This window comes from Xiphophorus maculatus, chromosome 10 (assembly GCF_002775205.1).
Source record: "Xiphophorus maculatus strain JP 163 A chromosome 10, X_maculatus-5.0-male, whole genome shotgun sequence".
Classification (NCBI taxonomy): domain Eukaryota; kingdom Metazoa; phylum Chordata; class Actinopteri; order Cyprinodontiformes; family Poeciliidae; genus Xiphophorus; species Xiphophorus maculatus.
In genome coordinates, this window is record NC_036452.1 from 17,918,841 (window position 1) to 17,945,474 (window position 26,634).

At 37.5% G+C, this 26,634-nt stretch overlaps 1 protein-coding gene across 2 annotated transcripts in view; it reads left to right on the forward strand.

The window, feature by feature from the left end:
* The window catches only part of ca10 (carbonic anhydrase 10), a 366,634-nt gene that overhangs the window by 10,808 nt on the left and 329,192 nt on the right, over positions 1-26,634 (forward strand). The window contains exon 3 of one of the 2 annotated variants that reach the window (XM_023341541.1): positions 16,774-16,858. The exons of the other annotated variant lie outside the window; for it this stretch is intronic. The gene's annotated coding sequence lies outside the window, so the exon portion shown is untranslated. The remainder of the gene's footprint in view (positions 1-16,773; positions 16,859-26,634) is intronic. 2 annotated transcript variants of the gene reach the window in all.

Genomic DNA, 26,634 nt, shown 5'->3' on the forward strand with positions numbered 1-26,634 from the left:
TGAGCGGGTAGGAGGACACCAAGACCTGCCACCGGGTTAAAGGAAAACACACAACCCTTTTGAAATAGAGTTGGAAGGTTTTCTTTTATTAACATTTAGACTGCTGAGGATTTTATGTTCTGCCCTGTGTAAACACGGCAGGAGAAGGTGGAATGAAAGAATAACGTCTTGGGCAGAAGTAGATTTACTTGCGGCAGCCGAGGAGAAGGTTTTGAGCCATAAATAAATCAGAATGCATAAAGAACACAAAAGTAATGTGTTCAGAATGCCAAGATGTACAAGTCCAGATTCTAAACGAAGCAAATTCTGGAAAGATATTATAATCCCAAGGAGTTGCATCTGGTGCCTCAACCCTGTGGATCAGGGCTGTCAAACTAATTTTTGTTTTGGGCCAAATCAAGATAATGAATGCTCTTAAGGGGCCAGTTGTACAAGAATGTATTGATAAAACATGTTCACTGTTAAAATAGCAATTACGCCTTAAACCTAATTAATATTATTGAACGTCTTTTCAGCCCCTCCAGGATTTTGATTCTTTTTGTGATTTTTATATATTTTTTTGCAATAAAAGTCAAAGTGTTTGTGGTACTAATTTGGAAAGATTTACGTTATTTGTGCTTATTTATGATGATAAATGTGACTTTTTATTATTCGCTGTATAGATCATGGACTATAATGTGACATTAATTAAGGCTGAGGCAGCTGTTTAGTACAAGTAATAGACAATTTTTGAGAAAAATTTGAAATAAACTCCCATTTATATATTGGAGCAAAAAAAAGTGCGGAGATTTGTTGATTTTGCGCAAGAAACTGGAGGGACTGATTGATATAATTTGGCAATAAACAGATAAAAACTCCATTGATTTTATCGATAACATAATATTTAAGCACATTTAGTGTTTAGTCTAAAATCTAGAGGGCCACATACAATGCTACGGCGGGCCGGATTTGGCCCACGGGCCTTGAGTTTGACACTTGCTGTGGATGAACCATTAGCGTGCAGGTAGTAATTGGAGATAAATGTTATATTCTAAAGATAGGAAAACCCCAGAAATGTAAACTCCTGAAAATTAAATGCCATCTTTACAGTTTAACACTTTCCAAGAACGTAAAAGTGTCCAAAGATTTTTACATTAAAGACAGCTAATTCTTTAATGTAATCTGTGCTAATTAGTTGGACTACGCAGCAGTGAAGTTTGAATAAAAAAAAAAACAAAAGAGTTTTGTTCCTGAGAACACAAAAACATTCTTGGCTATCACCGTCCAGCATCTGTCGGCAGAAAGATAACACCCCAACGCCGTCTTGATTTAGTAGAGGCTGCTGATGCATCGATTCATATTTTGTGCTTGTCTGTGAATCATGAATTAATGGATGAGACAGCCATTATCTCCATGGTTGTCTGCTCTCACCCACTTCAACATGGGATATAATAACGCAGCCATACTCTGTCTCTTGGTCCAGCATATACCTTTTCACCTCTCTCTTTTTCTAGCCTTTTTCTTCATCTTAGATTGCTGGATCACTCCTTCTCTCGGGCTTCCAAAGCTCACCTCTTCGTCCTGCTCTCGTTTCCTCCCTTTCTAAATTACCTCTAACGTCTATTCTGAGTCCAGAAATCCTTGCCCGCTGTTTTATTAGTAATAGACGCTTGAAAGCTTTGGAATTTTATCTTTTAGTAGAATGAGATTAAATTATAGGTGAGTGAGGAGAGCTGAAGTAAAATGTTAAACTCCCAGTTTAATAGTTTATGTTTGTTCCAGCAGAATGCGAAACTTTAAAGAACACACAGGGTTACTGCTTGGGGACACTTGTAAAGTTGTCCCGTGTTCAACTAGTGTTAAAGATAAAGACAACCCTTCATCTATTGTTATCTTTCAAAGTTATTTTATATCTAGCTGTACCTGCTTGTCTGTGCATCTTCGAGGGAGAAGCAGCCAACGGGCGAGAGGTAGAGTACGTCCTGGACATGTGGCCAGCCCATCACAGGACAACTCAGAGAAAATCAGAACAAACAATCACACACAAGGGTAATTAAGAGAGACCAATTTGCCTAACAGTCATGTTTCTCTTGATTGGTTAGTATTTGTCAAGTAAGAACATCTTCCATGTAGCCACAATATATTGAGTCTTTTTTAAATGGTTCCTAGCGCTAACCCTGCTTACTCTTGCTGTAACTAGTATATTGCTAGTCACAGCAAGAGTGACTAGCACAAAGCAAAGCTCTTGATTTATCAATCTGTTTACATTCTGTCTATTGTCATGAGATGCAGATAATGACCCAAAACAACAAGACCCAGAACACAAGCAGCTACTTTAGTTGTGGAGGTTGTGCAGTTTCATTTTCGGAGCGGAACCTTGGCGTAGACCCGTTGACAAAGTATTTTTTGTTGTATTTTGTGCTTCAGTTAACGTGGGTATGCAATCCTCCAAACTGCTAGTTTAGTGTTTTGTACACCACTCATTAATTCGTAATGTTTTTATGCTATATTGAAGGTGGTGTAGTGGTTTAAATTTTCCATTTATTTAAATAATTTTCATTGTAATATTAGAAAACTCCTTTATGTCAATTTCACAAGACTAATTACAATCCTACGGGTAAGCTCAGCTTTGAAAGAAATTAAAAACAGTCTCGAGAAATGGAATATATCTTAGAAGCGTGAATAGAAAATCTAACGAGACAAACTGCAGCCTCATGATCAGCTACAAAATTAATCACTCTGCCTTCTCCACCACACACACACGTAGACAAACACACACACACTGCAGCAGGCTTGAGCCAGACAAAGAAGTCTTTAGTCATATCCTTCCCCTTTTGTACGATTTGAATATAAAATACCTATCCTTTAGCCTTTTCGAGATAGTAAACTAAAAGTTAAAGGACAGATTAATAAAAAATATATTTCTTTCACAAAGAACCAACCTGAGGCAGAATGTAATTTGGAGATCGTCTATGACACCGTCTTCTCATCCACCTCTCATAACAGCACGGCTAATATTGGCCCTGCTTCACAATAACACCCATTCACAAATGAGTAGGAAAGCAGAAAATTATTCTGCTCAGGTTGGTGACTAACGTTTGGCTACAAGGCCAAAAACAAAATGTGTGTTATAGTTATAGTAATGTGTGATAATTGCATTAAGTTACATACATCGATTAATTGTTCAACACAAGGATTAACCCACACTTCCAACATGCTTCCGGATTAAATTTGCAATGATCAAATATCCCAAATGTCTGAAGGTGATTAACAAAATGAAGACTTTGTACTACTTCTTTCAAATACAGTTTTGGTAACTTGTTGGTCTGCTGACATGCAGATCTGTTAGCACAAGGTCAAGTTCCAAATGCATCACAGTTGAGAGTGTTACTGAATAATAACAAGCTTCTCTATGATGCCACTAAAAAAAAAAAACAAGTTATAATTGGTCTAATGTTATTAAGCATGAAGACATCAAGGATACCACTCTTCATTTCCAGCTTATCAATCAGCAACCAGTTAATCTATTAATAGTTTGGTAGACTCTGTATGATTAGGAAGCAAAATTGCAACATTTGTCACCATTTCTAGTTGGTGAAATTCACTTTCACACACTATCAAACAAACCAAAACCTTTGAAAAATCAGCTCAACCCTTCACTTGTGGTGGCACTGGACCAAGAACCACTGAAGGTAACGACACAAAAGTCTCTGAAGCACACACTGAGAAGGCAACTTCCTTCTCTGTGAAAAGTAAACCAAAACGCAGTGGCATCAGATTTTAGTTGTGAGATGTCTCTTTTGTGTTTGGAAAACGACTACGTCTCATTTCTCAGACTTGTAACTTTGTTTTGAATGTATTTAACCAGATTGGCCTACATGAAGAACATTCAAAGTGTGGGAGAGCTGCACACTTGACTTCCTTTTAATTATTATTTACTTAGGCCAGACTTGGTTTCCTTACTGCCCATATCTTAAGGTATAAAAAAAATCTATCAATTTTGTTTCTGGCATAAGCTTGGTGAAGTTGCTAAATGTCTGATGTCACATCCCACAATTTGAAAATTGTCCACCTATCTTATCAAAAACCCAGGTATCTCTTAAAACAGAGGAGACAATTCAACTCTAAATGTTAATTATGTAACTGCACCTTTCAAATCCAGTGGATCAGTAAGCAAAACGTCTCTGTCGAAGCCTCTGAAGCAATATTTGCCAAGACACGACCGTGTCAGTTTAAGTTTATACCAATTCAGAGATAATTATCCTGCATAGTACTCCTCATTTGTCACTGGAGTCAATGGGGTCCATCTTACTGCCATGGAAAAATCTGACCTCATCACTAAATGGCTTTGGGGGGAGAAGAAATGAGTGAACAAATGAGGGGAATATGCTCAGTTCATGTTGACAATCTTCAAACAGCTTTGTACAAAGAAGGAAAAGTAATGACTCCCCAACTCAAATGTTCTGCAGTCATCGTCACTTAATTCTCTTGTCCTGTACAAACTTCCTTCATATAAAGGAGACAGCTTTTCCTGCCAGATCCAAACTGATAAGATCCGTTCATCCTATCAGCTTGATGCAAGAATAGGTTTTAAAAAAAAAGGTTACAATTGCATTCATTGACAGAACTTTATGGTTTGCAATTGCTCCTGCATGTGTTTAGTGTAGACTGCTTCGCGAATGCAGTGTGGAAATAAAGCGCATAACTTAGGCCAACCAATAACGAAAACAGTTGTGAATGTCCTGCTAAGCAAATTCCCCCATGACACCGTGTTCAAAAATAGCCAGAAACTTGAAAAATGCATCATCTTGTTTTGGCACAGAGAAAGCAAAACATAAATAATGATGGACCCGATACTTAGATATATATTTTACAGCTTAATGGAAAACAATTATTCCTGTCGTTTCTTACCTGGCAGGGGTTCTTCTTTGCTTATCCATTGATGAAATGCTCTCCAACAGCCATTGACCTGAAGCTCACATAAAGGCTTGTCCAGAAAAAGTTCAGCTCTGTCAGTGAAAAAACACATTACTTAAGGTAGCGTCTCATTTAAAATATTCAGTGATTCAAGTAAAGGAAGCAGATTTGATGCTGCAACCGATTCACAAGTAACAAATCACGTGCAGACTTCAGCTCGCGATGACAGAAAATGCTGGCTAACTTTATTGAGCAAAACACTGAAGAGAAACGTCTGTAAAGGTTGGCATTTACCCTCAGAGGCTTTGCAGAATCTAATTAACCAACTGTGAAGATAAAACATGAAAGTGAATTAATTTAAACACTTGTTTATCTGCTTGCTCTGGATCAGCCGGGGAGAGAGATTTTCCAAGGAAAGTTTTCCGTGTCGTACTGCATGTCATGCTACCAGGTAGTGCTTCGTCCTGTGATAATGAAATGTTGCCCTGCATGTTAGCTTTAGAATATAAGACGTTTTGTTTTTGACTTTTACAGCTGACTGAAAGAAGTTTTTTTTTTCCCTGTGTCTCCATATTGTATCGCCCGGCTAAATAAACTCATAAGAAAACAACCAAGACCAAAAGCTCCCAACAAAAAAATGACTCAGAAAGTCCCCTCTCTGGCTGTTTAACACGTGGATCCTGATGAATGTCTACAGGGGCTTGATGAAATAGCACACTTATGTTGATTAATCCCTCCTCGCATCAGAGGAATTATCACTTGATTGATTTGATGTTCATCTATTGACCGCCACGACCGGTTAAGAGCGTTGATGAACGTCAGAACAGATCGAGTTCTGCGGAGGACGTCCCTCCTTCCTTCCATTGCAGGCTGAGTTTTTCTCTTGTGAAGAGGCCTATGTTTAGCTTACACCCCTCAGCGGATAAAGAATGGTTCGAAAATGTGAAGAGGGTGGCTACAGCCGGTGGTGGGGGACAATTTTCAGCTTTCCACCATAATTCACTGTGAAGATGCAATCAGACGTGTCCCTTGGTATTTACTTACTCCACTCCCTTTATCAGTTCTGGACCTCACCTTACCGTCAGTGATGGTCTTTATCTGAAATGCAATCTTTGTGAAGTGTAACTTGCTGAATTTGTTGCCCCACACTCAATGAGCACAGAACCAAGGGTCAAAATCAATAACAGCCTACAAGCTGCTCTGTGTCAGAGAGTTGGGTGCTTCAGTGGGAGTTTCCGTGGGTGCACACCTCCACAAAATCCTGTTCTGTTGTCGCCGATCAGAACTAAATTAAATGTCACTTGAAAATGTATTGAGTGAATAAAGAGAAGTATTCATCATGTGCTTTTAATAAAGCCCAGATGAATCCAAGGTTCATTTTTACATAAGTAGAGTTCCACAATATTTCTGAAATGTAAGGTCGTGTATGGTAAAAAAAAAAATAAAGAAGAAGAAACACAACCACAATATTCTGGGACTTTCCTCAGGCTGATTGCCATATTGGTCACCTGCCTTGCTTCGGGATAACATTTCATTATTCAACTAGCATTTGTTGCAAATCAGCTGTTATGTTTATTTTCATTACTGCAAGCTGATCCTGTGGAGAAACAAAATCTTGCCTAGTATTTTTGGTCTAGTTTGTAGTGCAAATATCTTGGCAAAGCTTAGTTAGGCCACTGCATCGTTTCCACAACCAAATTTTGGTGGTCATGTTCTTATGCCATTAGAAAGATTGTCTAAGGGAATAAACCTTACTCCCATGAAGCATTGGTAAAATAAATACATAAATAAATGTATCACAAGTCTTATTTACTCTTCTTTCACCTTTTTTGAAACATGGACTCACTAAGTTTAGCATGTCGTTTTAGATTTATGTACATGTCACAAGGGCAACTTTCAGGTCATTTCTGGAAAGAAACAAAAAGCAAAAGAAACTAGATAAAATGTGAAGCACAGCCAAAGCGGGAATTGGCTCACTCTTACCTCTATGTGATGCCAATTGATCTGTCAAGACGACCCTGGAACGTGACGCTTTTTTAAAATTTTTATCAAAACCCATCATTTCACAAATTAAGACTGACTAAGTGATCAATTTATGCATGTCATAGTTCTGCGATCATCGGTTAATGGATGTCTCCAGGAAATAAATGAGGAGAAAAGTGCGAGTGACAGTCATTCAAGCTTTGTTGGACGTTTGGCACAACAAGGATAGATGCTACTATCAGTTGATATATTTGCACTTCTTTTTTTTTTTTCATTGTTAACATGGTTACCAATTAGTCTTTTTATTTATCAATCTGCCGTGAAATTTTTTGGGGTCATGTCTACCATGAAATCCCAATATGCTGCCATCACAGTATCAATCCAACACAGCCTCTCAGTTTGAGCATGTCTAAAATGCTAAGGAAGCTTTAATGAGCCATAGCTACACCTTGGAAATACTACTCACTTTTTAGCTCGATTTTGACATTGTACCACAGGTGTAGTCTGCTTTGACAGGGCCTCTAATTCAAACAAAGTGGCTGTGCTTTAAACATGTCCTGATATGTTATGTTACTTTGGATAACATTAGATCCACTTTTATGTGCAACACACATCGGGGTGGGGAATGAGGCCGTGTGTAATTGATGGTACTCAACCTGAAACACTTTCTTATCTTTACATTTCTCTTCTCTTGTAAACAGGGATGATGAGTGGCTGCCCAGTCGGAGTCAAATCTGCTTTTATTGGCCAAGATAAAAAGTGACACGAATAGATTTAGTCTGAAAGGTTTTCTTTCCTGTGATTAAGAGTCTAGCGGGATGCGGAGCGAATTTTGATTCCAGCAAATTTGTTTTCCATATGCAAACCCGCCTCAAGACAAACTCATCAATTTCACATCAACTTTTATTTAGCTTAATGGCCACCCATTAACAAGAGCAATCACCTTCCCCTCAGGTCCTCCCTTGATTTGTGAATCGGCACATGGCATCATATTCACAAGCTGGCTTTGCAGTCAGTGCCACTAACTGGTGAAAAATGTTACTAGCCTCTTACTCTGAGGTGAGAAATCTTGGGTATTTATTACCCCAACATACTTCGGATGACTCTTTAGACCATAATTTCTCTTGTTCGGCCATCCCATTTATACTTCATATAATGTAGAAAGACAAAAAACAACAACAAAAAAAACGACTGACAAACAGTGGTAATATTGAATTAAATTTATTCTTTATTGACAGAGTTGGCATTCATTTGTGGAATTGAAAAGAGGCAATTATTCTGTATCTGCCCTTAAAACAAAGATAATGAGACACGAGAGAAGAAAGCATGTCTTCAATAATTTATTTAAAAAAAAGAGTTTCTAGCACCCTCAAATTACTAACTCTAATGTCTTTAGAGTTAGTAATTTCATCCGTTAACTCTGTTTAATGGACGAATTACTTTTTGTTGCACAATAAATCCTCGGCCATCTAAAAGTGCTCATGCAAACTCTGACCAGGTAGCATCAACAGATGGCTGGATAAATTGCCTGATTGCAGTTATTCCTGAGTGTGATAGAAGTTGTATTCTGTACATTCGCTCTACGTCAACTGTGACCTTTTCTTTTTTAGCACAGCACTGACATCCTCATTTTATTATTTCCCATAATCCATCACAATTTTATTCAAATTTCCTTCTCCTCAACTACAAATACAACGATTTCCATTTTAGTCAGTGCTTAGACTTCCATCAACCTTAAGCCTACCTGGAGACGGCAATCATTTACCGTAAAACTTATTTTCATCTGATGAAGACCCACGTCTGAACATGGTACACTCTAAAACATAGTAAACTGAAGGAAAAAAAGACATTGGGCTGGGCATGGTGGCACGCAACAGGGTCTCTTAGTTTGTCGATTTTGACCCAATTGTTTGAGATCTTAAGAAAATGTTTTGCACATTCAACGTCTTTCAAAACCTGATTACCATAACCAGCTCCCTGATAGACTGCCCTGAACTGAATAACAATGTGAGGAACAGCCTAAGTTTGACATTTCTTATTCTCCTGCTGACATTCATATGCCAGTTTCTGTGTCACAAGGAGTTTCTTTAACATAGACAGTCATGGCGCACCTCTAGAGTGGGCATCGTAGATTCCTCTTTTGATGTTCAGGTGGATATTCTCACATCCCTAAGGAGAGAAGGAGGTTGTGGCGGTGTGAAAATGTATACGTTTTCCGACTTTTACTGGAACATAGCTGAATCAGCTAGACTTTGACTCCAATTTGGAAATCTGTGTTTTTGGAATTGTGTACTCTTCGGACAGAGATGTAGCAGTGACCACTAAGCCAATGGGTGGTCACCAACCCGGGGGTTGGTGCAACATTGTGGTTGCACTCCAGCTTATGCACGTTTATCGTAAACTTTGCACTGTTCTTGTGAAAGTGTTTTTTTTTTTTACTTGTTTTCTTTTTTTGAATCCATTCCTATCTTTTCTCTTATCTTTGTCACGTTTTGTCAGGAAGAAGAACTTCATTAAAAAATGCAGTAAAATCGCTGCCATGCCCCTTGGCAATCCTAGTGACGTCTATAAATATAAATAAGATAAGATTGTTATATCGGGTCCCATCAAACCACTACGGGCTAAATTTCAACTGTTGCAATCATGACAGAGATATAGAATGACACTCTGTAAAACCAATAGACTGAGGAAATCTTTCATTGCCATTTCTGTCAGATTGATAAATTCCAGTATGTGAAGATTCCACTGACCCTCCTTTTCTGCAGCGAAAGATTGTTTGTTGATCAAATTGCTGTATGTTTTTATGTTATGTGTGTAGCTGCTGACAGTGCTGCAAATTTCCTGTTGGGGCTAATAACGTTTAATTGAACTGAACTAAATGTTCCAGAATTACAACGTTTAGTTTCCTGTAATTTTCTCAATCTGGTTATGAGAGCACATCCTAAAATCTGCAAATACCTGTGGCACCGTATTTTACATTGTTAATGTGTCTCAGTGCCTGGGGCAACTTGGCCTAAAGGCGTGCTACAAGCAACTGAGGGGCATGGAAGAAGTCGCCCTTCTGTTTTGAATCATGTGAGTTTTCTATTACACTCGGGGGGCGGGGGGGAATAAAAAAAATCTCTAATCACTAATGTGAATTCAGAAATCCCCGATGATGCAATGTGAGAAACCTGTTATTGTCTACCAACAATTTTTATCACATAAATAACACTCTTCATAATTTTATTTATATCAGCAATTTATTAGATGTAAAAATATGTTACTCTATTTATACTCATATATGTAAAGGGAAAAAAAGCCTATAAAATGTGTCTGCATGTGTTAAAATAATAATTATTTTGTGGAAAGAATAAGGTTAAGGATAAAGTATTTTGTATTGCTTAATTTTTGAGTTTCCATAAAGTATCCAGAATGTAGTTTTCCATCTATTTTACCTGTAGGGATGGAGTAAATATTTCTATCAATAACACTGTCTTGGTTACTTTTATCTGGAGACGTAACATTTTCTACTGTAAACTGACATCGACAAAGTGGTTATTGAGTACAGTAACAGCAACACTGATTCAATTTATTGCCACTCGCAAACATTTAACTGTTAGGATTTGTGTGAGTGTCGATCGGCTTATTGCCTGACGTTAAACCGTCACTGGTAGAGCCAAGTCAGTAAAGCATGTACACTTTTGCACCTTTTCTTTCTAATTTTTACTCTATTTTGTCACTTTTCATATCTGTTTTGTTCACATATTTCCAACAGAAACTTGGGACATGTGCACGTTTTAAATTCACTGTTGCCAGGTTGCAGTTTAAAAGCAATAAAAAATAAATAAAAAAAACTTTTTTCAAGGATATCAGAGTATTTTCCACGTAACATGTCATATTTGGATTACATAGTAAATCCACAACAGACCTAATGAGGCGTTTCATCTGAGGTCTAAAACATTGTCATCAGTCCCCATTTGTTATGGCATCAATTGTTTAATAATAATACACAGGATTATGAGGAGCAAGCAGCCAGCACTATCCTCAGTGGAAATGTTTGTCTTCTTATGAAAGGATTTTACACCGCTGGTGGCACTACATCTGAGTTACATGATGTGACTGCCTTCCCACAGAGCTGCAAGTAAAAAAGAATAAAAAAATCTGTGCAGGATGGGCTCAATCTGATTCAGTGCACACAAGTCAGGAGATGGATAATACCAGAGGATAGGCACAGAATTCCATTATGTTGTACAATATTGCAAGATATTCATGTTATTTTGGATCTCTGGCTTGAAAATAATCTTTCGAAAGTGTCAGACCACAAAACAACAGCACAGACCAGAGTCGACAAGAGGACCGCTGACTTGAATCAACGTTGTTGTTTTCAGAAGAAAAAAAAAGCACAAACAGAGTACAGTTCTAACAGCCTCAACCCACCAAGGGACACCGTGTTCACCAGGATGTGGTTCTGGAGAAGTTTTCAGTTTGGTGTTCAGACTTCTGCAAACTTAGCATGATCTCACCTGCGGTCATCACATATGAAGTAAAAGCTGTGAACTTTTCAGATATTTAAGAAAAGCACAAACTTTATGGTAATATCTAATAAAAGCAGCTGTTGATGTGTAAACATGGAAAAAATGATGTAGGACGATCTCTTGTCATCGCCAGTCGCAGTGCTGGTCTGTTTCCCCTTGTAGTGATTGGCAGCTTCACTTAGCAGAGGCAACTTTTTTTCCCTCCTATTTAAGCAAGACATGATAAGAAAATTGATGGTAGCTGTAGCACAGTTGCAGGGCAGGACAGCAGCAAATTAAATCTGCTGAAACAAAAAAGCATTTATTTATTTTTGCTTACATACACGTTAGCATCAGAACTGCAGCTTTGTAATCTTCCACAGAAAGCAGCTAGTTTGCAAATAATGATGCACATTTATGGAAATCAAGGTAAATAACGTGGAATATATGCCCTATTTGGAATATCCAAGTAGATGTAAAGATTCCCTTTTTACTTGATACATATTTTTGTGAATTGATATCGACTGCCCAGTAGGTGGCAGTGCATGAGGCAGAAAGGTGAAACGGCTTAGAATGTCAATATATCAACAATCTCGGGTATTCAAAAACACTTTCTGAATAGCTCTCTGCACTGTATTTAGAATAAATATATTATTATCTGATGACTGAATTTATGCACTTAACTTTATCAGTGAAATTTATAAAAGATCAGAGTTGTCATGGGAACCCTAGGGGGAGCCTAATGCAGAAAAATTACTGAAATGTCATTTTGTTATGAGAGTGGGACATTTTAAGTATAATTTAATGTCAAAAATAACACTGAAGATTGTACCAGGTCTTTGCTTTAACAATTATTTATTGTGAAACCGAGAAAACTCCGTAAACTGAACAAGTCATTTGTTAAATTAAATTGCAGTATTTTTGATATACTACAAAAAAAAAAAAAAAACATTCTGGATCTGATTTTTTTTTAAACCAAGAGAAACAAGGTTCACTCCATCTTTTAAATTAACTTCTCTTGACTTAAATTACCTTTTCAGATTTTATGCTTTATCCAAAGGGTTACACTTGGTCTCTTTGTCCCTCCTCACTTCAATTCACTAAAGAACACAGAAGAAAAGTAACAGTATTCTAAGTTGTTTTTCTCAAGTCTTGTTCTAATGATCACATCCAAATATATATATTTATTTTATTTGTGTCAAGAATTCACCAAAAATGTTATTACAGCTAAACCTCTAATAGGTTTTGTCACTGAGGATTGTTGCTCTCAGCTGCAAGTAGTTCAGATTCCACATATATATGATTCATTCTTTCACTCAGGGTTTATTGTAATCTTTTAATGTTAAAGTTGAATTGTTTTCTTTTGTTTTTCATCTTTCTGTTTTTTTGACATCCAATAATTCATTAATCATTGACTTTAATTTTGTTTAGCTAGTTCAGCCACCTGATCCTTTAAACTTTTAGTATACCCCAAACTGCAAAAACTGCGAAGGTAAGACACTTTGATCAACACAAGCATCGCAGAATTTCTGAACAGGATAATGATCACATGAAATACAAAATAAATGTTTAAGTTGAATTTTTTTTCTGGTGTTTTAGGGCTTAGGGCTGGTGTTTTAGTTGATTTTATTTTTGTTAGTATAAATGTATTTTTGACTCATTACATCCTCGCTTACAAAAAACAAAAGGATCTGGTATTACAATCAGTTAAGTAGCCTTTCAAAACAAATACATATTTGTTCTTAATTAAGTACTTTTAAAAAATTACTACTTGAAGTTTTAAAGGTAGTCAATCTCACCCCATTACAATTTTTAGCTATTCTGCCAACCTCTTGACCAGGCATCGCTGATGTACTTCTAGATAAGTACATTGAATTCCTATTTCTCCACAAGAATAATAAATAAGTATGGAAAGCAGTTCATAAGTATACGCTGCCAAAGATATATGGTTCACTATCTCAAGTAGAATATATATATATATATATATATATATATTACAAAAAGCAAAAATAGCATGCACAACTTGAACTTTGTCCTGTTTTATCAGATTCTGCTCCACTAGTTTGAGGTCAGCGTTGCGTTATGAAATTAAAACCATCAGTTCACTCTATCAGTGGGCTCCAAGAAGCATTTAGTCTTCTTTGTTTCGGCTTCATGATTTGTCGGGGAATTACTGTGAAATCTGGCAATGGATTAAGATGAGGCTTCTTTGTTTTTCCACCTTACAGGACATGGATACTGACAATTTCATCCCACTCTGCAGGTATTTGACATGTCAAAACATATTTTATGGTATTATTTTATAAACATTTTTTTGGTAATGCAATTAAAAAAGAAAAACCATTAAAAAAAGTGCATTTCTTGTCAGTAAATATGGCTAAAGTTTTTCGGTTTAAGTTGTCAAATAATACTGATCAGAGGCATCGTGAGATCCTGCCGAAGACGTCGATGTCGTAAATACAGACTTTTAGAAATACAAAACATTCTCATGTTTATTCTAAAAGTGAATTATGTCCACTTTTGAAATGAGTGGACATAATTCTTTCAGAATTTACCTTCCTTCATTTCTACATTATTTGGTACCTGTTTATTTAAATGCTCTCAAACATTTATAAGTATATCGCTGCCTTTTAAAAATCTATAGGTTCCACCGAGGCTTTGGATCCTGTATTTTATAAGTTTTGCCAAAATGAATTGGTAAATAATCCACTCTCTGCTCCTGTGATTGTATCTTTTTTTTTTTACTCCCATACAACAAAACGACTGGATTGATTGAAGTTATCTGTTCCCTTTAATTACTATGAAAAAATACCATAGTTGAATTAAAGAAAAAGCTTTTCTAAACTCCATTTTATTACAGCAGCTCAGTGCCTAGTCATGTCAATCACACCCAAAGGAGCCTCCACATCTCCAAGACTCTCTTCTCTTCTGCCATGCCTCGTACCTGTTAGGCCCAGCCAACCGGGCTTAACTGAGATGCTCATTTCTCTCCCCACTCGGATCGATAGGGCAATAATACGAGCTCCCTTGATTGCGGCTGCTCAAATTAGTGTACGTCTGGCAGATGCAGCGGTTGCATTTGTCAGCTCTTTCAGACACAAAGTGCTCGGGCTGTTTAACAATTCATGGGCTCTGATGGCAACATGCGACTGATCAGCGCTCTGGACCCTGTTTGTTGGTGTAATTGGCTGAAACTGGAGCCCGGTCTGTTGCTGCCATCGGGGACAAGGATGATGTTGTGGCATAAGATTCCTTTCCCTCATTTCAGCACAGTGAGAAGTTCTGTGTTCAGATGAGTACTGCGCAAGTGATGTTGAGAAGTGTACTTTATGCACCAGCTTAGTGTTGGAGAACAGGTTGAAGAGAAAGAGAGTAGAGGCAAAACCTTTGGACCATTCACTTGGCACAATGACACATAATTCACATGTGGAGCCACACTTCCATGTTTTGTTTTGGCTTTCAGTATCAAATTGTGACGGTCACATGAATGTTGCAGTTGCCTTTAAGACTTATTGGCCCAGGCAAATTTCTACTAATTCTGTCATAGTCCAATTCTGATTCACTTTATCGTCTGTTTCTGATTCTTAACTGACAGAAGAGGTCTTCCACTGGTGTAGCCCATCAAGTTAATTTACAGATGGGATCATGCACACCATGACTGCAAGCACTGGGCATTTGAGGCGCATTGCCTTTCAATCATCTTAAACCAGTTTGCCCATTGTCCTGCTGTCTTGCACCTCCATTGCCACTCATTGAACATTTTCTCACTTCCAGACCATCGTCTGTAAACCTGAGAGATTGTTCTACTAGAGTCCCAGTCGATCCACAGTTTCACAGTTTCCGGACCATCTGGCACAAACAACGTTTATGCAACATAAATCCCCTTTCTTTGACTCTTGTCAACACTTGTACTGCGTAGTACAATGTATATCTGCCAGATGGTGAGAAGATTTGCTACTTTGACAAGCAATGCAGAAGTTGTACCTGCTATTAAAAAGCCAATGTGTGTACAATATACTTACACAATGCATAAAACAACTGAGACACAAGAGTTAAATTCTATTTTTTTTTCAAAGTAACATGCCATTAACTTGTTAGGTTAGAATATGGAAACTCTGCTAAAGTAGTTGCTCAGAGTATTTTAGAGGCCATGTAGTGCCACTTTATAGCACAATAAAGTAACTGTTACCTTCAGCTGTTATGCAAAATACTGTACATATGTTAAGAATAACTTAAAACAAATGAAACTTTGCATCAAAGCTGTATCTGAAGCCTTAAAGCTGGCCTCTGTCTCTTTAAGAACTCCTTACCCTTTCCAACAGTTCTTCAAAAAAAAAAAAAAACATACTGATGTATGAAATGTATGTCTGCTTCTTCGTCAGACCCTTAACAATTTGGTTCAGTCTTGCTAATACATGATTTATTGTCTCGCGATGGATTGATGGAGACATGTATGTTGAATGTGGTTAATCACACTTTGAAAGGAGGCAGTAAGATGGAGGAAAGGGGGGAGGGGGAGTGAGACAAACAAATCAATATTCAATTAAAGTCAACACCAAATTTGTGCATGCCACTGAGGAGGCAAGGAGCCTGCAGCTGAGAGAGATGATTACCAGATTACAACTGGCTGAATGTTACAGAAATGGACTCCCAGGCAGGAAGAAATACAACATATTCAGAGACTTTATCCTATTAACAAATCAATTTGTAATTTCAGCCTTGTGGTTTATTTTGCTATGTTTCATAATTACTGCAGCTTTCATTAATTACAGGGAAGACTCTGCAAAACCTGTGTTTACGTGTACGCACCCCCAGTTGTGCCATGTGCAATGTTCAATTTGCCTGCCTCCGGTGTTGGAACCACGCAGCTCCCAGTGGCTTGTAAGAAGACAGTAACTGAAATGAACTAGTTAATGGAAAAGTTATTCCAACAGCGTTTTGTTATTCTTATCCTTATTGATAACTGCATAGAAAAATCAGTGTGACATTTGAGAAAACGTCGCATGCCTTTCAAAATGTTTTTGTAGAATTGGAGGAAGGGGTCTAACAAGAAGTAACTCTAGTTTCTTAACTCGTAGAATTCATTGTCCGTTAAACTAACATAACACTTGGACGCGTACGCGTGTACGACTGTGCACGCGCTAGATGCAATTTTTGGCTGAAATCTAGATGTATCAGTTACATTTAACATGTTCATGGAAGAATGGGACTTTTTATTTTTTTTGCTGCCATGTGGGACACGTCATGATTTTCTTCATGTGTTCCATGTTTGAATTCCTGATCGGTTTTCTGCCTCTTGGCCTTTGTCTTTGCCTGCTCCAAGTTTCTCTGCTTTTGGCTTCTTTTACCTGAATTTTGACGCCTGCCTCACGGACTCTGAATTTCTTTTGCCCTCTAGACCCTCGCTTTTCCTGACCTGAACTGTTCACCTGACCACTGAGCTCTGGATTATGGACAAAGCCGCCACTCTCTCTTCCCCCATGGTGAGACCTGATCACTGGATTAGTGTGTGTGTGAACCTTTTTACCCCGCTGCCAGTTTCCCCGCCCCTCTGTGATGTCATCGCCATGGCTTCCACCACATATAGGGGAATCCTCTATACCAAATGTGTCAAACGGTACAAAAAGATAGAAGTGGATCTACTGTGTACTGAAGTGTACTGTTGTGCCATGCTAACAGCTCAGTTTCTCTATTTCACAGTAATATGTCCTAGGTGACATCATCAGCTGTCAGAATATCCTTATAATCCATGTCATGCTTTTTTTCACTCCTCTTTAAATGTCGGTCTGGCTGTATGGCAAGAAATCCAGGAGGGGGGATGTTGGAGTTGGGGATATGATTCTTGCCCAATATGATCACTGGAAGACACGGAAGCCTCAGTTTCAACTCCTCTGAGTTTTGGGGTTGTGGTTCATGTATCAGTTGAGTTTCCAAGATGCTAATCAGCTCCTCCCAGTTGTACAAACAACACCTTGTTGCCACCTTGCAACTGACCAAAAGAAAAGAAAAAAAAAAACAACCAAAGATTCCTGCTGCACCGCATCCAAACCAGAAAGAAAAATTGTTGCAGCACATGTTTGGACAATTCTTTAGAAATCCAAAGCAACGTGCAGAGTTACTCCAGCCGGCCCTTAATTTTAGTGGTACGATACCACAGGTACTGTGCAACATGTGGAACTAAATAGAACCTTTGTGTTTCGGAAATGAGTGATTTTATAGGATAGAACAGATATACATTACTTTGCTGGACTATGAATTCTGATTATATATAGTCTGCTTTTGCATTATGGACAGGTCTTGATGGGGCCTGAGTTCAACACCTCTTATGAAACTCACCCTGTATGACATGAAGCTGTATAAATGATGGGAACAGCACTGACATGCTGGAACGATACTGCTGAGCTGTGCTCGTTTGAATCCAATTATAAGGATACACAGATGGTTCTGTGTAACAAACCATCTGGTGTCAGGTTGTCTTCAATGGACGCTTTATAGTTGGTTTAGACTAAGTTATTGGAATAGTAATATAACCGACCGTTAAACAAAAATAAAACCAAAAGTATAATCAAAGCTCAAATAAACTCAATTGAATAGGTTCCTTTTTTTGAGTTTTGTATTATTTTGAAGTGGCTTATCGGCAGCCATGTTGCAAGCAATACTGCCTCCGAGATTCTATCAAGCAATCAAGAGCTATGCCACTAGGACCAGGTTTCAGAGGAGTGAGAGGAAACAGAAGTATCTTTGAATAAAAAAACCCTTCCTAGCCTAAATTTGAAATGTTTTATTTTTTTGTGGAAGTTGACACTACCAACCGCAACCTCACCATGTAGACGAAGAAGTTTTTCTTTTCTTTTTCTCAAAAAACATCTAATGTAAGAAATTGACAAAAAAAAGGGTGAGGGAATTTGCAGCAAGATGTAAAAAAAAAAAAAAAAGACAACTACATATATAAAGGAGAATTTTCAATTACATTCTGAATTTACCAGGATGCCAGAGTGAGAACAAAAAGAGAAATGCACTCCCTGTTTTTTACATTCTCATCAGCGCTTTCAGTCTAGCATTTCGAGATTTTGGACTTCTTGATTAGTAAAAAAATGAAAGTAATCCAGCCTTGAAGAGACAAATCCATTGATAGTTTTTTTTTTGTACCAGTTTGGGAGAGGATATATCAATCCTTTCTCTTTTGTAAAAAAAAAGAAAAAGAGAGAGGTTCTAAAAATCTGTTTTGAATAAGAAATCTAATTGGAACATTCTTCACTTTATTAGTGGAGGCCAATTGAATTCCATCCAGACTAAGCAGATTTTTTTTCTACGGTTCAAATATTACTTCTTTTGTGAATTTGAAAGAAGAAAGCTGGAACTCATACATGTTTTTTTCCCCCAAGAAAAGATTTGCATGTAGCTTACCTGACAGATAAAAGCAAGTTAAAAGTCCAAGTAACAAAACACAAATTCCTGAGCTATTGTGACTCCAAAATAAAACTACTGGTAAGGGCAGTGCAGTATAAAACAGTTTTGAGAACCCCAATGAATTTGATGTGGATGACGGTGTAGTAGCAATTACTAAAGTAGCAGCATAGTCTGCTTGGGACTTGCAAGATAAACATGGAGCAAAAAACCCAGATTTGGATCGATTAAACTATTGTAACTTTAAACCAGTTCCCTTAATTAAACATGCACTGCTAATGGACAGGAAGTTTGACTTTAAGAAAAGAAGAAAACATAACTAAATAGAGCCTCTAATGCTGTGTTGTCAGTTATTTTTACAATTATCCAGAAAAATACAAAGTGATCAGTAATGTTTGTTTTTGTGAGAAACACTATAGAATTGTAAATTAGCTTATCTCACAGACTTTGGGTAGGTTGAGCACTATATGGGTCAAGCCTGAAGCACTAATACATAAAAAATAATGTTTTTTTCACCATGGTGGCATTTTATGTTTCAATTCACTTCTGGCCTTGCTAGGTTTGGCATAAATCTGACCAACTATCCATATATGATCAACGGATGAAAAGAAAAAAAAAAGTACACAAATTGACCTGTGTTTGTGTACATAAACACAAGTCTGAAAAAAACAAATTTCTGACAGTTTTTTCTGACAAAAACGGTCAAAAAAATATTCTGACAGTTTTTGCAGAAATATATAAAGTGACTGTAACAGTCAGTGACAGCTTTCCACATGATAGAGATACAGAAAGCCACACATCTCTTCTTACTCTGTTTATAAGTGCATTTATAACTACAGATGCACTGGCAGAGTTCTAATGTGCATAATGGTCTGCACCAGGTTTCCCCATGAGGAAATGAAACTGGGACACAGTCCTGTTACATGCTTTGACTTATCCTATAACAGAGACAAAAACTTCTCATAAAGTAGGATTCCAGACTGACTGAATTAAAGGGGATCCGTTTCTTCTGATACAAGTAAATGAAGGAACGTTTGTTAGCTTTTCTGCAGTGATTAAAAAAATAATCAGTTCTTACATCTGTTTATCTATTTAGTATTTTCCACCCCTAGGTTAAACTATCCATTAGTTTTAAAAGCATTTATAGTATTTTTATTTTATTATCCAATTTTGTTTTAAAGTTTAGCCCAAAAACTGTTTTTTTGTGTGTTTTCTTTTTGTTGTTGTTGTAATGAATTAATATCATTTGAAATAACACAATTGGACAACCTCATTCAACTCCATTTGAACACTTGACTCGACGTGGCGTGCACGATACTTGAAACTGAAAGTGACAGGAAGATTATTATTTCAGCTAATAATCATCTGACCACACAGAGGCACAAGTAAAGCATGACAATTGTATTCAGTGGCAGTCGGCTGATTGTTTTTTTTTTTTTTTTTTTTAATTACGAGATGGCGTCATCTGAAGGAAACGTTACCCAGATGACGCCAAAAGTGACTCACGGACTTCAAATACCTGGCAGGACAATGATGCTCAATAAAATACCAAACATTAATACGGCAACACGTGACAGCATCTTTAGAACCGTCTTTGCTGCAACTCAAACCGTAGCGGAGTGTCTACACAGCACCTTCTAGATCAATATTCCTTGGACTATTCGTGGTGAAGCAATGTTTAATTTTACATTTCAATATCGCCGCTAACAAGTAGGTGTGCATGCGACAGTGGCAGCCTGGAGTGCCGCCTCACAAAGGGTTGTGATTAAAAACTCCAGTTGGACTTTGATGAGTGTGGGATGAGTCTGTGTGGGCTCCCTCCAGTTACTATGTCAACTTCTTCCAGCACTTTCAAAAAGGCTTCTGTTAGTTTAAAACTCCTGCTTGTACCTTCATGGTGGATAATGCAACGGTGGCATGGGTGACTAGTTTGGGTTGTGAAACTTTGCCGACGCCCACGCACACAAACGCGGTTCACGACAATATTCAAATTATGTCGATATATTTTGAAATATGGTGTTTCTTTTGTCAGCATATTCTGGCCAAGACAGGCATATGCACAAAAAAAAAAAAAAAACAGAGTTCCAGTTGTACAAACAGGTAGAAATCAAGATATTCCAACCATAAAAAAAGCTTTAAAGATGGTGCATCAACTTTAAAAACAGCATTAAGGTCTGGACGAGTTAGAAAAAGCCCCTGCAAACAGGTGCAAAGAGTTTTGCAGTTTATTCTGGAAGCGGGAGCAGCATATCTGAAGATATTATTTTTTTTCCTTCTATAGTGGTGACCTTGCTAATAAAATGTAGCAATAATAAGTTATCCAAAGATTTTTAAAGGGAAAGAAATGGGGGCAGTCAGCTGACTGCCGGATTTATCAGGAGGTTCAGAAAAGTGTTGAAAACCTGTTAAGTTTTTTTTTTTTTTTCATTCTTAATAGATATTTTTAGACTGAATCAAGCCTCATTGAAATACTTTTTTTATTTTTTATTGAAGACAACTATATTATAAAGTGCATCAATCTCTACTATTGCAAAACACCTCGCAATTTTATTCCGCCATCCCAGACTTTGATAGTTGGGATGGTACTCTCTGGTTTGAAAGCTTCTCTTTTTTTTGGTTGAAATTTAACAATGATAAATATTGCCAAACAACTGAGCCAAAGGAGACAAATACCAATGATGGCATGATGGCATTTGTCGGTGCAGTTTCAACCTATTCAGTTCAATTCCCGTCTCATTGCAGGGGATTTGTTTGGCTTTTTTTTTTAAAATAATTTCAAATTGCTCGTGGGAAGAGTGATCCTATGTAAACCTTTGATTTTGAAGAAAGTGAAAAAAGTCAGGGTTTATTTGTTGAAAACATTTCAGCAAAGAGCCAACTCAAGGAGCTTTGAAAAAGGAACACAACAAACAACCCCAAAAAAAAACCAAAAGAAACATTATATTACAGTGGCAAAACAAAGTGACGAGATGATCTCACTATTTTGGCATTTAGAAAACAGGAATATTTATAATCTATACACTCTCACAGGGATGATCTTTTTTCACGTCATTACATACTCCAAGCTGCAGACATAAATAACTTACACGTCTCCCGAAGCGTGTCACATCACAAACACGCACAGCAGCATTTACATTTTCCCCATATCTCACATCTACACAGCCTCATTGATATAACATATATAGCACACACAGCCCCCATTTGTTTCCCTCGCCCCCCCTCCCTTTATGCACGCTGACATCATATCACAGGAAATACAAAGGGATGATTGTCACAGGGGTTTGTTTAGTGCAATGATGGCAGAGGGTACAAAACTTTTCTTTAAAACTGGCTTCTTTTCCCAGGCTAGAGTTTTGGATCTGTGGCCAGACGGGAGTGCAAATGAAGAACCAGCTCAGATTTGATGAGCTTGTTCTTTGTGGCGACAGTAGAGTGAAGAAACGGGGGCAGCACCAGAGAAAGATGCTTGAATGATGCTTTTGTAAAGTAGTAGCAGGAGGAGGTGGGATGCAAAAAACAGTGATCTTGGTTTATTTTATATGGTAAGCCCAAAATCTTTGAAAGTTTAGCTTGCATTAAGTAGTCTGGATAATTTGTAGTAAGTGGTGGTGGGCAGTAAACTCTGGCAGTCATTTGTGAAGAGTGTATTCGTAAAGTAAGGGACTAAAGACACAGCTCTGGGGGTCTCCGGTGTTGGTGATATGGATAATGTTGTCCATATTTTCACTGCCTGTGGCTGATTGTTTTATGAGTTGTCTATCATTGGGTCATTGGGTGAGATGATGATAAACATTTAGGTGTTGTAGTTTCTTGATGATTTACTGGTGTTGGATCAAAAATATTTTGGTAATGCCGACAGGAAAAGTTAATATGGTTTCAGCTCTACACTCTTCATAATGGGAAACACAAGGGATTAATAAAAACGTTGTAATTGGAAGTGACTGTTCTTTCACTTTCATCACAGAAAGAAAAAACCAACACTTCTGGACAAAATAAATCTTATGGCTAGAGAAAAGATTTATGAAAGTTAAAAAAAATTATTCAGCTGATTTGCCAGTAATTGTTTAGCAATTATTATTATTTTTTTTAATTCTGGGAAGCGTTCTTTGAGAGCGAAAGGCTACAATGCTATCCTCTCTCGCTCGTCCTCCATGTCTCTGTGATTTCTAAAGCATAATAATCATGTATTGTTCCACAAAGCTAATGAGGATGGATCAAAGTTTTGTAATTGTAGGCCACAGAAGGTGGGTGGGACAGAATTAATAAGTGCCAGCCCTGTGTTAATTGTCTTAGAAAACAGGGTAAAGTTCTCGTAATTAGATTAAAGTGGAGATGAAAAACTATTTTTTTTTTATATGCCTTCCAACACATTATGGGAGGTTAAAGAAAGAAGTCCAATCAGAAGTGGTAGACGGACCATTTCACTAAACAAGGATAGTTAAGGGCACCCCTGCGCACAAAAGACATTAACGTTCATCCATTTGTAAGTCTAAATGCAGCTGTGGAAATGCATGTCTTAGCTTATTTCATCCTTCAACCTATGGTGTATCTTTGCTGTAACTGATGGGTGAAGGGGTTGAACACACCCTGGACACAATGCCAGTGTGAGTGAGTTATGTAACTTTTCCAAAAATTTGTTTTGCAAAGATTGCAGGCCTATGACGTAGAAAAAAACAAACGCACACCCACAAAAGAAAACATTAACCTTTCACCAGATAGGTATTAGTGGGGATTTGAGAGGCTGACATTTAAGACGTTGCGTGTTGATTGTATGATAGTGCAAATCCAAACAATCCACATAGATGTACCTGCTAAAGGACATACTGCCCCATTTGCATTAATCATGTCGGAGCACCGTGGAGAAGTCTGCAGAGGTTTTAGGGCAAAGTTGGCATAATGAAGTTTGCGTTGCCTTACTGCGCTCCTCAGACACAGAAACTACTCAGAAATACTCTCTCTATCTGTGTTTGATTAATGTGCATGACTCACTGGCCAACAAGCCTCTTGAAAAGTAAAGAAAGTAAAATCTCACTTTGGGTTTAAAGTTGTATTTGTGTCACTGTTAAATAGCACTCATATAAAGTAGGTTGTGTTCTTTAAAGAGAGCATTTTCGCCCGCATTTCTCTCGCGTGACACAAACAGGAGAACGTCATCAACTTTGGCCCGATATGGACGCTTACCTGAGTTCTGCTTGCCACAAAATGCACAGTGGTGTCCAGTCTGAGGTTCCCATTTCAAGGGAAACATTTCACAAGCAGTTAATCATGCAGTGGACAAACAGCTAAAAGTCTCAGCGGTGTGATGAGGGGAACTGCACACAAACACAAAACTACACTCACCCACTGGGATGTGACAGAATGAGAGTCTTTAGTAGGATTCTCTAAATAGCACAGATTGATTGACAACTAATTTACTAATTTAAATGTATAGTTCGCTAAACTCGATTTTACCGTTTCGTAAAGGGCCTGTCCTGAATCACCACATAGAAATACCTAAAAGTACCAAAAACTACATAAGTGTTATAAGAACTTGCTGAAAGTCAGTGGAACTTGTGATCAGCTACCCACTGCACATTCAGCCTAACACTGTTGTCCTTGACAAAGCAGGAGAAAACAGGAATAAATAATGAAAAGGTAACTGTAAAAGTGTTGTCGTTATTCCATTGTATCCTCCACAAAATGGCTGGAAATAGGCCAGTCCTGCTTTTGGCTACACCTTGTTTATCTAACTGTCCCAATTTCATCTCGGAGGGCATTTTTTTCTTTCTCATACATCGTTTGCATTTATTCAGTAACAGCCCAGAAAAGATGCACCTCTTGGAAAACCTTGACCTAGGGAAAAGAGTATGGGTGTGTTGAAGCTAACCCTAGATTGAAGAACTTTCTCAAGTATCTATTATTTATATAGTTCCTTGTCAAACATGAATGTCTTGTATGGATTTATTTATTATTTTTTATATATATCCTTTTGCAGTGTGTGGTGATCTTTGTCAATTACATCAATAGATTATTTGATCTTTGGAAGACAGTATCACAGACTTAGCCCTATTTAATAATCATCTTGACTGGCGCTTCTTTTGGCTGTACATGAAATGAAAGCAGAGCAGTGGAAGGCCGTTCTGACCGAGTTTGCCAAATTACTTCCCACACAGACTGAGCAGAAAAGGAGGGCTTCACTAATCTTGGAATTTTCATGAATTATCCCAGACGACATTGCTGAAATTAAGCTTCTTCTTTACGCTCAAATGAGATTACCAAGAGTTAAATCACCTTGTTATCAGCTTAAGGGTTTTTTTTTTTTAACTTCATGAGTTTGTAGGTTTGATGACACTCCAATTTAGGCTTTAGCTAAAATCACCACATTAAAGAATCTTAATGAGATGCCATGAGGAATCAGCTGACGTGCCTATATATGAACTAATGCTACCGTGATCGGAAACTTTGCAGACATGTATGGGGATTCAGGTACAGCGCAGGTTAGCAAAAAATCACTCTTATGGTCTTGACAGACTTATGCTGAGGTTTTAAACAGTCAAGATTTAAACGCCACAAAATTTTCGCTCGCATGGTTTGGAGTTCTTTTAACCCCTCTCACGTGTGTCGATGTGCAGTTCCAGTCTTTCCATTTCCCCTTTAGCTGCAGGAAAACCGAACTCACCTGTGGAAATTAAAAGAGCGCAATATTGCCACACTAAGGTTTTGCTGTTTTCCCCTGGAGGCAGATAGCTAATTCGTTAACCAGCTAAAATCATCAGAATTGGTGTAACTGTGTTAGTCGAGAAAGATCAGCAAAAATGTCAACACAAAACCGTTGAAAATAAATTTAGCAACTATTTATTCTTTACATTTGCTTTTTTTTGTGCTTTGTCTAACCCTCATGAAATGTTTGCAATAATAATAATAAGCCTCTTACATCACTGTATATGCGACGTGGTTCCATTTTTATTTGCATAATTCTTTTAATTATACTACAGTGAAGCATTTGTTCTTTTTTACACGAATGGCCTATTTGAGGTTGTGCCACAGTTGAGTCCAATTTTTATTTATTTATTTTTTCTTTGATAGCAATCAAACTTGTACAAATATTTTATGTTTTTTCTCTTAAGCAATGAAATCATATTTTAAAATTTGATTTTCATATTTCCCCGGGTTACGTTTTGGACGGTGAAATGAACTATTCCCTGTGCTGTATAGTCCTTTTGAAAGTTTCAGTTATTCAATTTTCTTCATTCATTTTCAGTTCAGTTAGAATTATTATTGAAGAACCTCGATTTACAATCCTGGACTTTCTGTAGCTCTCCACAGCTCTATACATTTGCTTTCATTTCCAAGTCATAGGACTTTAAGGCAAATTGCTTATTTAATGTTTTGATGACATATTTTTATAATTCTTTACAACAACAAAAAGAAAAGAGATAAAATTGTGTTCGGTAACACTGCTCTGTTGCAAATGTGTTCATTGACAATCTGTTTTTTTTTCTATTCAGCCTGAACCATCCATAGAGATTTAAAAAAAAGAAAATCTCGATTGAACAATTTTTTTTTAAATAGTTTTTAGAGGGAATAAAAAAACCCAAAAACTAAACGTTTTCCCTTTCTGTGGATCAACAATACAACACATCCCTGAAAACTGAGAGCAGGCCAGACTTTAGTACAGTCAATATGCATAATGTATTTATAACAGTGTTGCTGTTCAAAGAGGGTGTGCCCCGAGGTGAAGCTCTAATGAGCCACACATCTAATCAGTTGACAGGGAAAAGCCTTCGGGGTGGAACTCTGTACTGCACCGCTGACTCTTTTACATCTTTTTATCGCTTCTTTCTTCTAGTTTATGTGTGGCTCTGTACGTCGT